The 12906-nt window shown below is 41.8% G+C and overlaps 1 long non-coding RNA gene across 2 annotated transcripts in view; it reads right to left on the minus strand.

Moving 5' to 3' along the window:
• Window positions 1–1783: 1783 nt before the first annotated feature.
• LOC144986986 (uncharacterized) overlaps window positions 1784–12906 on the minus strand; it is a 47549-nt gene continuing 36426 nt past the window's right edge. Inside the window, exons 3-5 of one of the 2 annotated variants that reach the window (XR_013650824.1) lie at window positions 2426–2546; window positions 2042–2341; window positions 1784–1965 (exon numbers count right to left, since the gene is read on the minus strand). This is a non-coding gene — a long non-coding RNA (uncharacterized LOC144986986). The remainder of the gene's footprint in view (window positions 1966–2041; window positions 2342–2425; window positions 2547–12906) is intronic. The other variant, XR_013650825.1, reaches the window with a different exon arrangement.

Raw genomic sequence — 12906 nt, forward strand, 5'->3', positions numbered from 1 at the left:
ACGGGTCGTATTCATGTGGCCTGGCCGGTCAGACGGAGGTCGCATTTCCAAAGATCGGATACGTATCGGATTCAGAACCACATACCCAAGTGGCCTGGGTCGCATTTGAAAAGATCGGATCTGTGTCGTTCAGACTGTCTTGAAAAGATCAGATACAGGTTGCATAGGGGCAAAAGAAAATTGGATTTAGGTCATTTCAGCCTGCAGTGTGAACGTAGCCTAATTTTGCTTTTGACTTTTGCTTTAAGATTGAGAGAAAGAAAATTCAAGGAAAAAGGGGGATTTACGTCATTGCATGGTCATTGCATGATCTTTCTGTTTACACATCTGTAACGGCTGCTGTCATGTCTTATCCCCCCCCCCTTTTTTCCCTCATTTATTTATTTATTTATTACTATTCTTTTCTTTGTTTGTAAGACTTATTTTGTTTAATGTCATGTACATTTGTGCTATAACTTGTTTAAAAAAAACAAATAAAACTTAACTAAAATATATACATATATAATGTCAGCTGAAAACTCAAACAATAATATGCATCAATTCACCAAAGAAAACATGTTTTTTTTTAACAGAATCAAATGATAATACGATTTATTCTTTTTAGATCTAAAAGAATAAATTGTTGGATGTATTTGTTTTATTGTGTGCTTCACTCTGACATGGTATGTAGCTCCCTCTGCTGGACAACACTGGAACAAAGGTGAGCATCCACAGGTGCGGCTCATACTTCTAGCTCTGGAAACACTCTGGTCAGGACTTTGAATCCACTTTTTACTCAATGAGCAGATGAGATGTGTTATGTTTCTTTATGAGCCAAATGGTGTGGAACTAACCCTATTGTGTGATTAAAGCAGAGTCAGCTGTGCTCAACCATAAAACCAACACACATCAGTGTTTTATTCTAATCTGGACTCCACTGGTTCTGACTGTTTCAGATTTAGTCACTGATGCATCAAGCAAACACAGGATTTGAGTTCTAAACTATTCTTTATTTGTGCAGTTTTTTTTTAAATACTGTTCTTAATTTTGTCTCACTAGGGTTGAATGGAAAGTCATCCATATAAACATGCGTGTCAGGCTTCCAGGTTCAAAAGTCTCAGGTTCACGCATCGCTACCCAAGCTTGTAACCCCTTGTGCTATCCTAGGCACTTTACCATTGGGAGTGGGGTCATCTAAACCCACTAGACACTGCGCTGAACTGGATTACATGAAATCTTCTCACCTTTATCCACCTTTGTCACGGTAGGGAGAACACGTCAATGTAACGGTAGGGTCATTGGATAGCACAAGGGTTAAGCCAGTTTTCAGGCTCTTTCTAGAAAACGCGAGGCAATTAAAAACCCACTGAAAGTCCAACCAGTTGACCAATCAGGGACTTGGATATGGTGGTGACATATGGATGGCATCCTTTTCAAAACCCGGAAGTACAAACCAGTTGAAAATTGATTGTGAAGAAGAAATAAATATTTACGGTCTGATTCAATTCACAAATCAAACTTCCATATTTTGTCTGAATTTCTGCTACACGTGTTTTTACTGGACGTATGAAATTTAAATAAGTATTTAATTATCATCGCTATGCCTCCAGAGTGCTCAGGAGTATCAGGCGCACCGTCCTCTTTCTAAAAGTATTACTGGCAGAAAATTCAATACATAAAATCCAACATTTTTCTGCCAATCTTAGAGCGATAATTATATTGCATTTAGGGTATTCTTTAATAAAGATCGCAAATCAGTGATCTAAGACATTAGAAATATTGGTATTCATTTTATTCTGAGCAAAGATGCAGAGGGAAAAATCAAAAGCTGAAGACGCTTTTGGGCTTCAAAGTGATGGACTGGCAATCTGCTGTTTGACACGCTCATTAAGGTGGAAACACCTACCAAATCTCGCAAACCTCAGCAGGTACGAACAATAAAGTTTTGCACGTCGTAAACTTCAGATGAAAGAAAAAGCAGGAGTTCTGATGAAAGATGTGAAATGACTGGAATGAAGTGGTTAAACGTGCTGCTCACACATTGAAACCAGCTGGCTGGTACCTGTGGGTTCGGGAGCGCGTCGCCGCGGGGGCCAAAGGCCGCCGGTACTCCTAAAGCGCGCCGAGGTGAAGTCTGAGCACCGTGGGGCGTGGAGGTCTGGTTTGGACGTGAGACCCAGACATGCCAGCCGCCGCAGCTCCTGCATCTTTCCTCAAAGTCACACCAAGCGTCAACGCCTGTGCAGACGAGGGGGCGATGGGGTTTTGCAGGTTGGTTTGGAGGAATGACCCCCGTGGCCGAGTTGCCCCGTTGGTTTGGCCAGCGGGGCTCAATGTGGAGCTGATGGATTTCTCCCATGGTCTGGTAAGACAACGGATTTGATCAGAAACAGCGTCTGAGGTGAAGTTGGACGAAAAGGCGAAACTTGACAAGAACAACGCTGACATGTCATTCCTCAGCGAGAAGCTCAACTTCAGCCCACATGTGCTGGAGGAGCTGCCAGGAGCCAATCAGGATCCGTCTGACTGTCATCCTCCTGTTTGCTGAGCTGCCTTTGCCAGCTGCGCTACAACAGAAATAAACAAGAAAGCAGTTTGAAGCAGCCTTTCACAACCTGGCTTTGGGCCGCTCCTTCAGAGTCCATCAGGAAATCTGTAGCTTTTGCCGAAAAGATCTGATTTCTTTACTGTTCCATTTTCATGAGTAACTGTTCTCTTTGGTTTAACAGCTTTTACAGGCCTTTTGGTGCATTTAAAAAGGAAAAAACTCGACTCTAATGCTTTCTGATGTTCCTGTTCACACGTTATGCTCAGCTATGCTAAACCAGCTCAACATTTGTCCTGATTTGATGTTTCTGTGTAAAAGGTTAATATTTTTTAATTTTACTGAAACATTTGAACATCTTTCATGATGTTTTATTGAATGCATGTGTTTCCGAGCTAAAATCCAATTACGTTTATTTAACTCAGTAATTTTCGCCTCGGTGTTGACGTTCTTTGAATTATTGTAAATCTAACAGTTTATCCAATTACAGTCATTCCAATTGTCATTTTAAAGGGTTGCATATCGGAGTAAAGCTGCTTTTCGCCGCTTCACAATCCACTGGAATTATGTTAAATGGATTAATTGATAGCATTGTGGTAACTCAAAGAACAGCAACACTGGTGATAAACCTCTGGAGTTTACCGTCTATAAATTACTGTGAGTCTTTTGCCGTTTACCTAATTTTTGTGTTTAAACTTTTAAAGTGTAAACTAATGTGTCCTCCACATTTGGGCCACCCCTTAACCCTTGTACTATCTTAGATGACCCCACCCTTCCATTGACGTGTTCTCCCTACCATGACAAAGGTGGATAAAGGTGGAAAGATTTCATGTAATCCATGGACACCAGTGAAGATCACAAATCATTGAAGAAAAAAGGTTCAGAGAACTGTCTAGTGGGTCTAGATGACCCAACTCCCAATGTTAAAGTACCTAGGATACCACAAGGGCTAGAGGAGCAGTGAGCTGCAGACACAACTGCGCTCGCGAACCATTTGGCAGTGCCTGAATCCAACCCATCAGGGAGGCATTGGGTTCCAATTTTTCTTTGGTTAGAATCCACCGCTGATTTGAACCCATAACCCTCCAGTATTAGACCAGACACTCTACCTCAAGGCCACTAATCCAACTCTTCTTTTATACTCTTCACAAGACTTCAATTCAACCAAAATACAGTCGACAATACAGACGACGAACAGGAAACTGGAATAAAAATCCGGTGCCGTTTTTATTCTGGGTTTCTGATCTTTAACTCAGTTATTTGGTAAACTGATAAACTCTTCTGAGCTTCTTTGTTAAGTTAATATTTTTGTTTATGTGCGTGCACCATTGCATCTTGAATGTGCAGTCATTTTTGCACACAACCACACACTTGTGTGTAATGCAGACCAGACTGCGGTTTGTTCGTCTGGACGAGTTCGGTCAAACGTTTTCTATTTTTCATCCAGTGACCAGCCAAGTGCTTCTGACCTCCAAACAACACTCACGCGGGAGTTGTGAAACCGAGAGCAGGAGTGCATCTCCATTTCCAGATGGACAGATGGATTGAGGCTCCCTTTGGCTCGTTCTCTTGTTTGCGAGGTGATATATGCTGTTCTGCTCCCCGGCCTCTCACTGGATCTATCCTACGTTCTGGTGCATCATGACGCGCGTTCCCTTCATGTGCAACCAAAAGTACGGTTCAGGTGTTTGACAGAAACCCGACAGTAAATAAAGATCTTCATTTAAACTCGCCAAAAGCTGATTTCAGATTTTCTCAGGCTAAACCAAAACCAGGAGAACCAAAAAGGTGTGAAAGGTAGATCTAACAAAATCTGGAACTTGGGTTTCCTGAGAGCATGAGCAGAAGAACCAAATCAATCACTAACTGAGAAAAATCCAAGAAATTATGAAGAGAAAAAGAAAAGAAAAAAAAAACGGTGCCACAAATCTACCTATGAAAGTTTTCTTCAACCATTTCACATCAGAGCTTTAGCTGATAGCTTTAGTTGGTCTTCTTCAAACTACCGTAATTCTTTGATGGAACATAATTCCAGTGGATTCTTTGTGCTGATGTGAAACACTTTACTGTAGTGAAGCGTTAACACAATCAACCGTGGGCAGCCGTGATGCAGCGGTAGGGCGATCGACCCATGATCATAAGATTGCAGGTTCGTTTCCCGCCTTGCACGTCCATGTGTCGAAGTGTCCTTGGGCAAGACACTGAACCCCACCTTGCCTCTGGTGGGAGGTTGGCGCCAGTGTTCGGCAGCGGAGCCGCCATCAGTGTGTGAATGTGTGTGTGAATGTGTGCATGGGTGAATGGGACTGTGACTGTAAAGCCTTTGAAAGAAGGTAGAAAGCGCTATATAAGTATACACCATTTACCATTCAACCAATTTGCAACGGATTCTAGTGAGGAGAAAAGTGGCTTTAGGTTACTTGAGGTGGAAACGGTGGAAGTGTAGTTCAAAAGCTGCGTGTTATTTAGGGATTTTCAGCAACATTTCTGCTGTTAAAGGATTCAACTCACACATTCCTTTTTTATTAAAAAAGCACTTTCAATCGTATTGTGTGGATTACACTGATGAGCTACATTCCCAGCAAACCCGATACGCATGTTAGAGGCGTCCAGTTTTAGTGTGAAGTGAATGTGCAGATGTGATCACAGGTCCTGTGGTGGGTTTGGGGTGTTGGGTGTGGCGCGGTGGTCTGAGGGCAGAGCAGGGATAATTCTAACGCCTCCCCGAAGTTCAAATACCTGAACTTTGGTTGACACGATGCAAATTCTTCATCCGTCAAGAAATCAGCTTATTTTTATGTGTTCCCTCCTTGATCTAATGCGGGACAGCGAGTCATCAAACTGGGTCTCAGTAGTAGTAGTAGTAGTAGTAGCAGTAGTAGTATCGGCGATAGCCACCGTCTCGACATTATCCGCATCTTTCATGCATTGACTGGATATGAGATTTACAGATATACAGCTTCCATGTAGGGATGAGGCTAAAAACTTTAAACAGTAGCTCCTCCCACATGTGGCAGGAACGTCAGGTTTATGAACCCAGTTTTTATGAACTACTGTCCACCAGCGAATTTGATGCACGTCCAAAGAGAGGCAGCGGAGACGGTGTGAACACAGCATAGGCTGTGTCTTAATTCCCACTCAAAGCCCTAACCACTAAAAAAAACAATATAGCGCTGCACTATGTAGTGCCCTAGATTTTAAAAGCAATTCGGACAGCACGCTCACTGCTTTTTTTTGTTGCTTTTTTTTAAACGGCGAATATGACATCATCGATTTCACCAAGTTAAACTGTAATTGATATGAGCGTTTTGCGACGACATGAATCCACTGACTTCTGAAGATTAAAACGTTGATATTTTATTTACAAAAATACAACTAAATGAAATGTCTTTCAAAAAAATTGTTCAAACATTATGCATTGTGGTCTATATTCGCCAATCTAGTGAGCGTCAATGCACACTGGTTCTGGGAAATTATTAGGGCACTCGATTTTGGAATTGTAGATTTGGACAGCACTACAGAATGGCGAACGCGAAACATAGGGCACTATATCCCTTGTGCTATCTTAGATGACCCCACCCTTACATTGACGTGTTCTCCCTACCGTGACAAAGGTGGATAAAGGTGGAGAGATTTCATGTAATCCATGGACACCAGTGAAGATCACAAATCATTGAAGAAAAATGGTTGTGGCAGTGGGTCTAGATGACCCAACTCCCAACGTTAAAGTGCCTAGGATAGCACAAGGTTATAGAGAGTAGTGAAGGAATTCGGACACGGCCACAGTCCCGTTGGCCCTACTATCCCTTCAGTTGTTCTGTCGTCTTTAACAAGTACTTGTCACATGTTCCACATGGTTAGACATCATTTCAAACCATTTGACAGAATTGTTTATCCCAGGCGTTCCCAATCACATCTCTAGGCATGCTAAACAGAAACAGCTAGTTCTTCCTGCCATGTCCTTCTCTGAAGGTCAAACCGGAGCCCAACATCATCATCTTCCAGTTCTTCTCAATCCAGAGTCACTAACATCCACTCAGGGCACCCTTTAAGACCTTTTTTTTTTACTGTGGAGAAGTTATAGCTTTGCTCCAAAATATTGTTCAAGTCTGGACAGAGAAAAAAAAATCCCATCTCCAACTTGCAAAACAACTGCTGGCATGAACCCGAGGCTTTGAGGGGAATGTTGGGAAGTCATCTAGGGGGGCTTGGCTTGTAAATCCTGATGATTTTCTGATGGAAACTATGTCTGTTTGCGGAATATTTTTACCGAATCTAAATTGATGGCACCCAGGAGGAAGATCATAGTGCTGAACTGCAGAGAACTGAGCTGAGCCAGAGAGATGAGCTGTGAGGAAAGATCACCGGCAAGCAGAGAGGAGAAGCTCCATCTCTGCTAAAGGAGTCTGTCATTTCAGCCGTTATGAATGGATTACTTTATCAGAGATTAAAGCTGTGCTTCGTTCTGACTGCTCAGCTTTCCAACAGCAAACCTCTGATTAAGGAAACTGACAATATTTACCGTCTTCTCCTTAATCTGTCCCAGGTTATCGCTGAGGGGCAGACAAACGTACAAACTTTACCATAGTTGAGGAAATTTGTCATAGCCGACTGTCAAAACTTAACACAACTCGACTGCAGATGAAAGGTTTGTAGAGCTCCACTGTTTCTTCTTGGCCATGGAGGCTGTTCTTCAGCTTTGTGTGTAAAATGCTCTCAATCGACCCCTGAAGCTACAGAGGAGACGGCGACGGTGTTGGCAGATAAAAAAAAAATCAGAGAAATAAAGTCACTGATTTGAGTCTGGAAAACATTACAGTCCTTTTAAAGGTTTTCATGATTAGAACCATGATCCACAAATGGGGAAAAGTTAGGAGAACAATGGAGAACCTTCCTTGGAATAACAAATTGGGAAAAGAACATAAAGACCCATCCAAAAGGTCATAGAAGGAGCAGAACAACATGCTGCACGACTCGGTGGACTGTTTGGATCAACGTTCATAATTCTACTCAAAAAGGATCCATTGATGAGATTTGGTCCCATCACTCCCTACTGTTCACTCTTTCTAAACACTTTTAAAACTATGATTTAATAGATAAAATTAAACAAACGAAGGGTAAACTAACAGAGGTTATCGTCTATTATCTCAAATATTTGACTCCGACTGTTTCAGTTAAAGGCATCCAAACCAATTGTTTAATTTAAAAAGCAATGACTTTTCCCATGGGTCAACTATTGACTCCATCAATCATCGGGTAAAAAACCTGCTTCATAGGTTCATTGGTTACTCAAAATTGTCCCTAGATGTGAATGTGAGTGTGCATGGGTGTGTGATTGTGACCCTGTGACAGACTGGCGACCTGGCCAGGATGTCCCCGGCCTTGGCTCACAAGTGGCCGGGATAGGCTCCAGCAGCCCCGTGACCCGGAAAGGGACAAAACAGGTTTAGAAGATGAATGAATGAATCATAGTGACATCACCAAAGAAAAAAAAACATTTTAGGTGCCATTTATTCACAATATGTGCACTCACATGTTGAAGCCAGACAACGTCAATAAGCAGTGATTGGTCCGAGTAAATCTTTATCTCGCCAATCAGGAGTGAGTCTGTTGGAAGGCCAAATGTCAGACATTTTGAAGGTTTGACGTGGGGGCCAGCAGAATGTAAGCCAATGTGTTTTCATGCACTTTTATTTGGAGTAAATATTACAGTATATTAGGATTATTAGAATATGTAACCCTTCTGCTTTCCTAGGCATGTTAACAATGGGAGTTGGGTCATCTAGACCCACTAGACAGTGCTCTGAACCTTCTATCTTCAATGATTTGTGATCTTCACTGGTGTCCATGGATTACATGACATCTTTCCACCTTTATCCACCTTTTTCATGGTAGGGAGAACACGTCAATGTAAGGGGGGGGTCATTTAAAATAGCACAAGGGTTACAACAAGTTATGCAGAGATGGCGGGACCCTATCACACTACTGGGGAGAGGAAGGTGAAGCCAGAGTGATGAAACGCTCAACAAGCTGACAAAGGAAGGACGGCGCTCCCAATGCCAGGGTTTGTGTGTGTGAAAGGACACGTTTGACATGAATTTATGTGGGAACAAATGCAGGATTCTTTGAAATGTGCACTGGGATGCTTCACATAAGAAGCCAATCATCCGGCGTGACAGCTTGATGGACTCTGCTGCAGTATATTAACATGGAGACAAATGGGTCGATCATAAAGCTTCACAACACACAGACAGGCTGCTACTAGTCCTCTTCTTTTTTTTGGGGGGGGGGGGGGGGGGTCGATGCCATCCACATCTGTAGATGTTTATCACATCATTGAGGAAAGAACAGAGAGAAAAATCAAGAAGGAGAGGAGTTAATGAGAGGGATTGTGCTCTGTAGACAGATTCTCTCCGGCTTTGTTTCTATGTCAAAAAGGCAAAAATCAGCAACAGGCCCTCAGATATCCGTGTCTGTATAAAGTGTGTAGTGAGGAGTTTTACAGCCTTAAAATATCTAGAATTATTGTAAACATTATTGCAGATTTTGTCGGTAATTTTTGCAACCACTCCCATGGTAACCGAAGAAACACTGTTTCTCCTGTTTATGATTCTTTATTTCTATTATAGAATAGAAATAAACATTGCAAACGTTAATTTCCCGGATGCTATCTTTTTTTTAACCCATAAGAAACCATGGTGACATCAGTGTAACAGAAAAATATCAGAAATGGATTCTGCGGTGCACTTGCTTTGTGCATCATTTTATTTTGAAGGGAAAAAATGGGTCTGGGATCTTATGGGTTAAGTTCAAGTGAACCAGAACTGCAATAGAGCAGGAAAAAGTTTGAAGCTATGCTGGGTCCACCCACTACAAATCAAAAAGCCCTAAATATTTGGATTTCAAAGCTCCAGAAAACTCAAAACAGAGGATTTAAAAACCCACACAGCTGAAAATGCTGTTTTCAACCAACCTGATGATGGAAGACATGTAGAAAGAACATTTTTGAGTACTTCTTTATCCAAATCGATGTGAATCAGCAGCAGAAGAAAAATGCCGTTGGAAAAAGCTTGTAGGCGTGACGCAGAACACAACACGGCAGGCCTCGAACACAACGCTCTGCTCCATTCTGATGCATTCACTGTCAGACAAACAGACCAATCAACGTCTTTGTTTTCCTCGCCTGAGCTGGAATCTGGATCCAAACTGTACGGTTTGATAGCTCCAATGTTGTCTCTGTTGTTGGTAATGTTAGTTTGGGGATGATGGGAAGTTCGGGCAGGCTCACAACTCAAGAGGCAAATTTCTGACGAACTACTGGCACTCTGCCAAAACTTTGGGGGGTTTGGCTAAAAGCGGAATAACCACAAATAAAAAGGCCACAGGGAAAGCTTAAAAAGTAGAACAAAACATGATCGGAGTGGAGCGTTAAGAGTTAAAATGCTAATTTAACATTTAGCATCAAAAGAAAACAAAGGTATAAACCTAAAAAACAGCTTCTCTGCAGTTCTGTGGTGTAATTCATTTACATTGTGGTCAACAGGAGATCGCCTGCCTCCAGTGGTCATTTTAGGAACTGCACCATTTACTTTATAGATTGTCAAATTTGGGATCAAAGGGAGAAGCAAGTTGGTCTTTATAGTCAGCTAAAGTGAGTTTCTCTACTTTTTTATACAATAATCACAATTATAGAAAGTAATCCTGACTTAAAAGTGTCTGCAGTTCACATAATTCAAGTTATTTGGGGTTCAGATAAGGTTTCATCACAATTTGGGAGTTTTTCCCCCTAATATATAGTATCAGTATTTTTCTCCCTCACTTGTTTAATATTTTATTGAAGTTGGTTTGTTTTACATTTCAATTTTTGACCCCTCTACAGCATTTTTTGGGTTTTTTTGTGAAACATTTGCTTCTTTCAAATAATGCCACCATCTGTATTTGAACTCTCCAGTGAGAACGAATGTGCCTCCTCTCTTTTATTCCCCATTAGTTTGTTGGTTTTCTGTAATGCGGCGGAACGACAGCTTGAGTAGGATTGATGGATGCGGCTGACGGACACCGAGACGGATGTCCTGCAGCCTTTCCAATTTGCCTGGCTTTGGCCCGACACCCAAAAAAGAAAAAAGACAGAAAGATAAAGAAGAAAAGATGGCACGGTGGAAGCCAACTCAAATGCATTTGCTTTCCAGACTTTAAAACAAAAGGGTTTGATCTTTTTCTGAGGACGGATCGGAGACACGTCTGAGGCCTCGGTGAGTTTCTACATGCTTGATATTAAATGTAATATTTTTTTTAAAGCACTTAAGTGTAGAGAAAATCAAAACCACATTACAGAGGATCAGAAACAAACCAGAGTCATCGTATGCCAACCAGTTAAATAAAGGGCTTTAACTTGTGACCTGCTGTGACCTGAAGTTTAAGCTGCAACATTTGGAAAAAGCACGGAAAAACAAAGAAGACTCAAACAGGAACAGAAAAAAAAAAGGAGATAAAAATGTAAATCTCAGCGACTGTTCTAAAAGAGTTTGAACTAGGACCCATGACCCCGTCTGACCATGTGCAAAGCAGTTTCTGGGTTTGACCTCCACATGGGTCCAGTTGGCCACGAGATGGAAAAATAAACATTTTTCTATGATTTCTCTTTCAGAAGGTCTCTGGAGCTGCAGTCTCCACCCCATCCACCAGGCTTCACACCAGTCCTCTCGACGAAGCGCACTGGTGCGGGTCAGTGTGATTGCATGTGTAAATGTTGGCGTCCCTTCCTGTGTATCCACCTTGATTGATGTGGCCTGACCAGGAGAGGTTTATTTTCTGCCATAATTACACAGGGCTGGTGCAGATCCACACAGAAAGGCCAAACAAGCAGAGCAGGATAAATAAATGGTGTGAATCAACAACAAAACCAGGGAGAGGAGAAGTGAAGAGGTGTAAGGAGGAAGCAGGGTCCTTTTTTTTTTTTTAAGAACTCATTTCGGAGACAAAAAAAGGAAAAACACTGAAGTTCAGACCAGATGACAGCAATTTCCAAACATTTACCGAGAACGAATCGTCATTCATCATCAAATTGGAAAGAGCACAGTTATTTTCTTGCATGCAAATAAAACTATAAAAATGTAAAGCCATTATAATAAACAAATAAAATGTTGGGATTTTATTTTATGTTAAATAAACACTTTCAAGCGGTATAAATACTGCATATATTCATATTAAAACCATCAGATTTCTTTGTGCATCGAGGTAAAATAATGTAGCAAAACATAAAGGGGCACTTGTTACAAAGCTAAAAAGTGTTTCATTTACTTAGATTTACCTAAATTTACTTATACTTACTAAACATTTTAGGTTTGGAAATGACAGCCTAGATTTTTCGTCAAGTTAAAGGAACTTTTCTCTTTCAAACATCTTGGCTTTGATTTAGCTCCATAAGAAATTCTTGAAGATTGCAGGATTTCAAGTGATTGTTCTATAGAAACCATTCATTTTTCCGTGTCATGGGATCGATCACATCCATGTTTTGGGAATAAAAGGTCTCTTTGTTAAAGTAAACGCTCATTTTTCCTTGGAAAACCGATGTTTTTTTTGAGTCAAACTGGCTGCATATGTTTGTGTGGAAAGAGGGATGAGCTGAACAGCCGTTTGAATGAAATTTGCCATTTCATCCAGCAGCAGAGTTTTAGTTTGCACGTGTGACCATCACTCTTGACTAACCAGGCTGGGATTCCTGCAGGAGAAAACTGAAGCTCACTTTTGCTTCCATTCCACTGAGCGGTGCGGTACAGTCTGGTTTGGAATTTTCTGGGTTTGCTTTTTCCCTCCAAATCGGATGGTTATGACGCATGGGGGGTGTGGCGCTGCCTCATTGAAGTGTGACTACAGGGTTCCCCCGCTTACTTGCCTTTCAATATCCGCGGTTCCTCTTGTTTGCTAATTTTTTCTTTTCATTTCCGTGACTCATCCGGTTCATCACAAAAACTCAGACAACTCAAAACGCTTGTATGAGACTTTTGCGTTCCAAAGGGGGAGCTGCGGGAACTCCTGAGGAGGGGAGCGGAGATGAAGATCACGCCGGCCCATCAGCTCCCTCGACGGCTGCTAAAGAGCATTTCACAGCGAGTAACAGCTGGTGCTACCGGTTCCTGAATCGCTACCAACTGAAGTTTGTGTCCCTGAATGGAGAAAAGGCATCAGCTGACTCAGACGCGGACAGAAAATGCCAAATTCTAATTTTAGGTGTCACAGACATATATATAGGACATTCAGTAACACGTAGACTCCGACTTCAGGAGCAGTCGTGACCAACCAATCTCGGCGGCGTCAGGAAATCGTCCATAAAGTCTGTGTTTGGGATGCCGACAACTCCTAGCCTACACAAATAAACTGAA

Source organism: Oryzias latipes, chromosome 18 (genome assembly GCF_053564925.1).
Source record: "Oryzias latipes strain Hd-rR chromosome 18, Olatipes_Hd-rR_3.1".
Classification (NCBI taxonomy): domain Eukaryota; kingdom Metazoa; phylum Chordata; class Actinopteri; order Beloniformes; family Adrianichthyidae; genus Oryzias; species Oryzias latipes.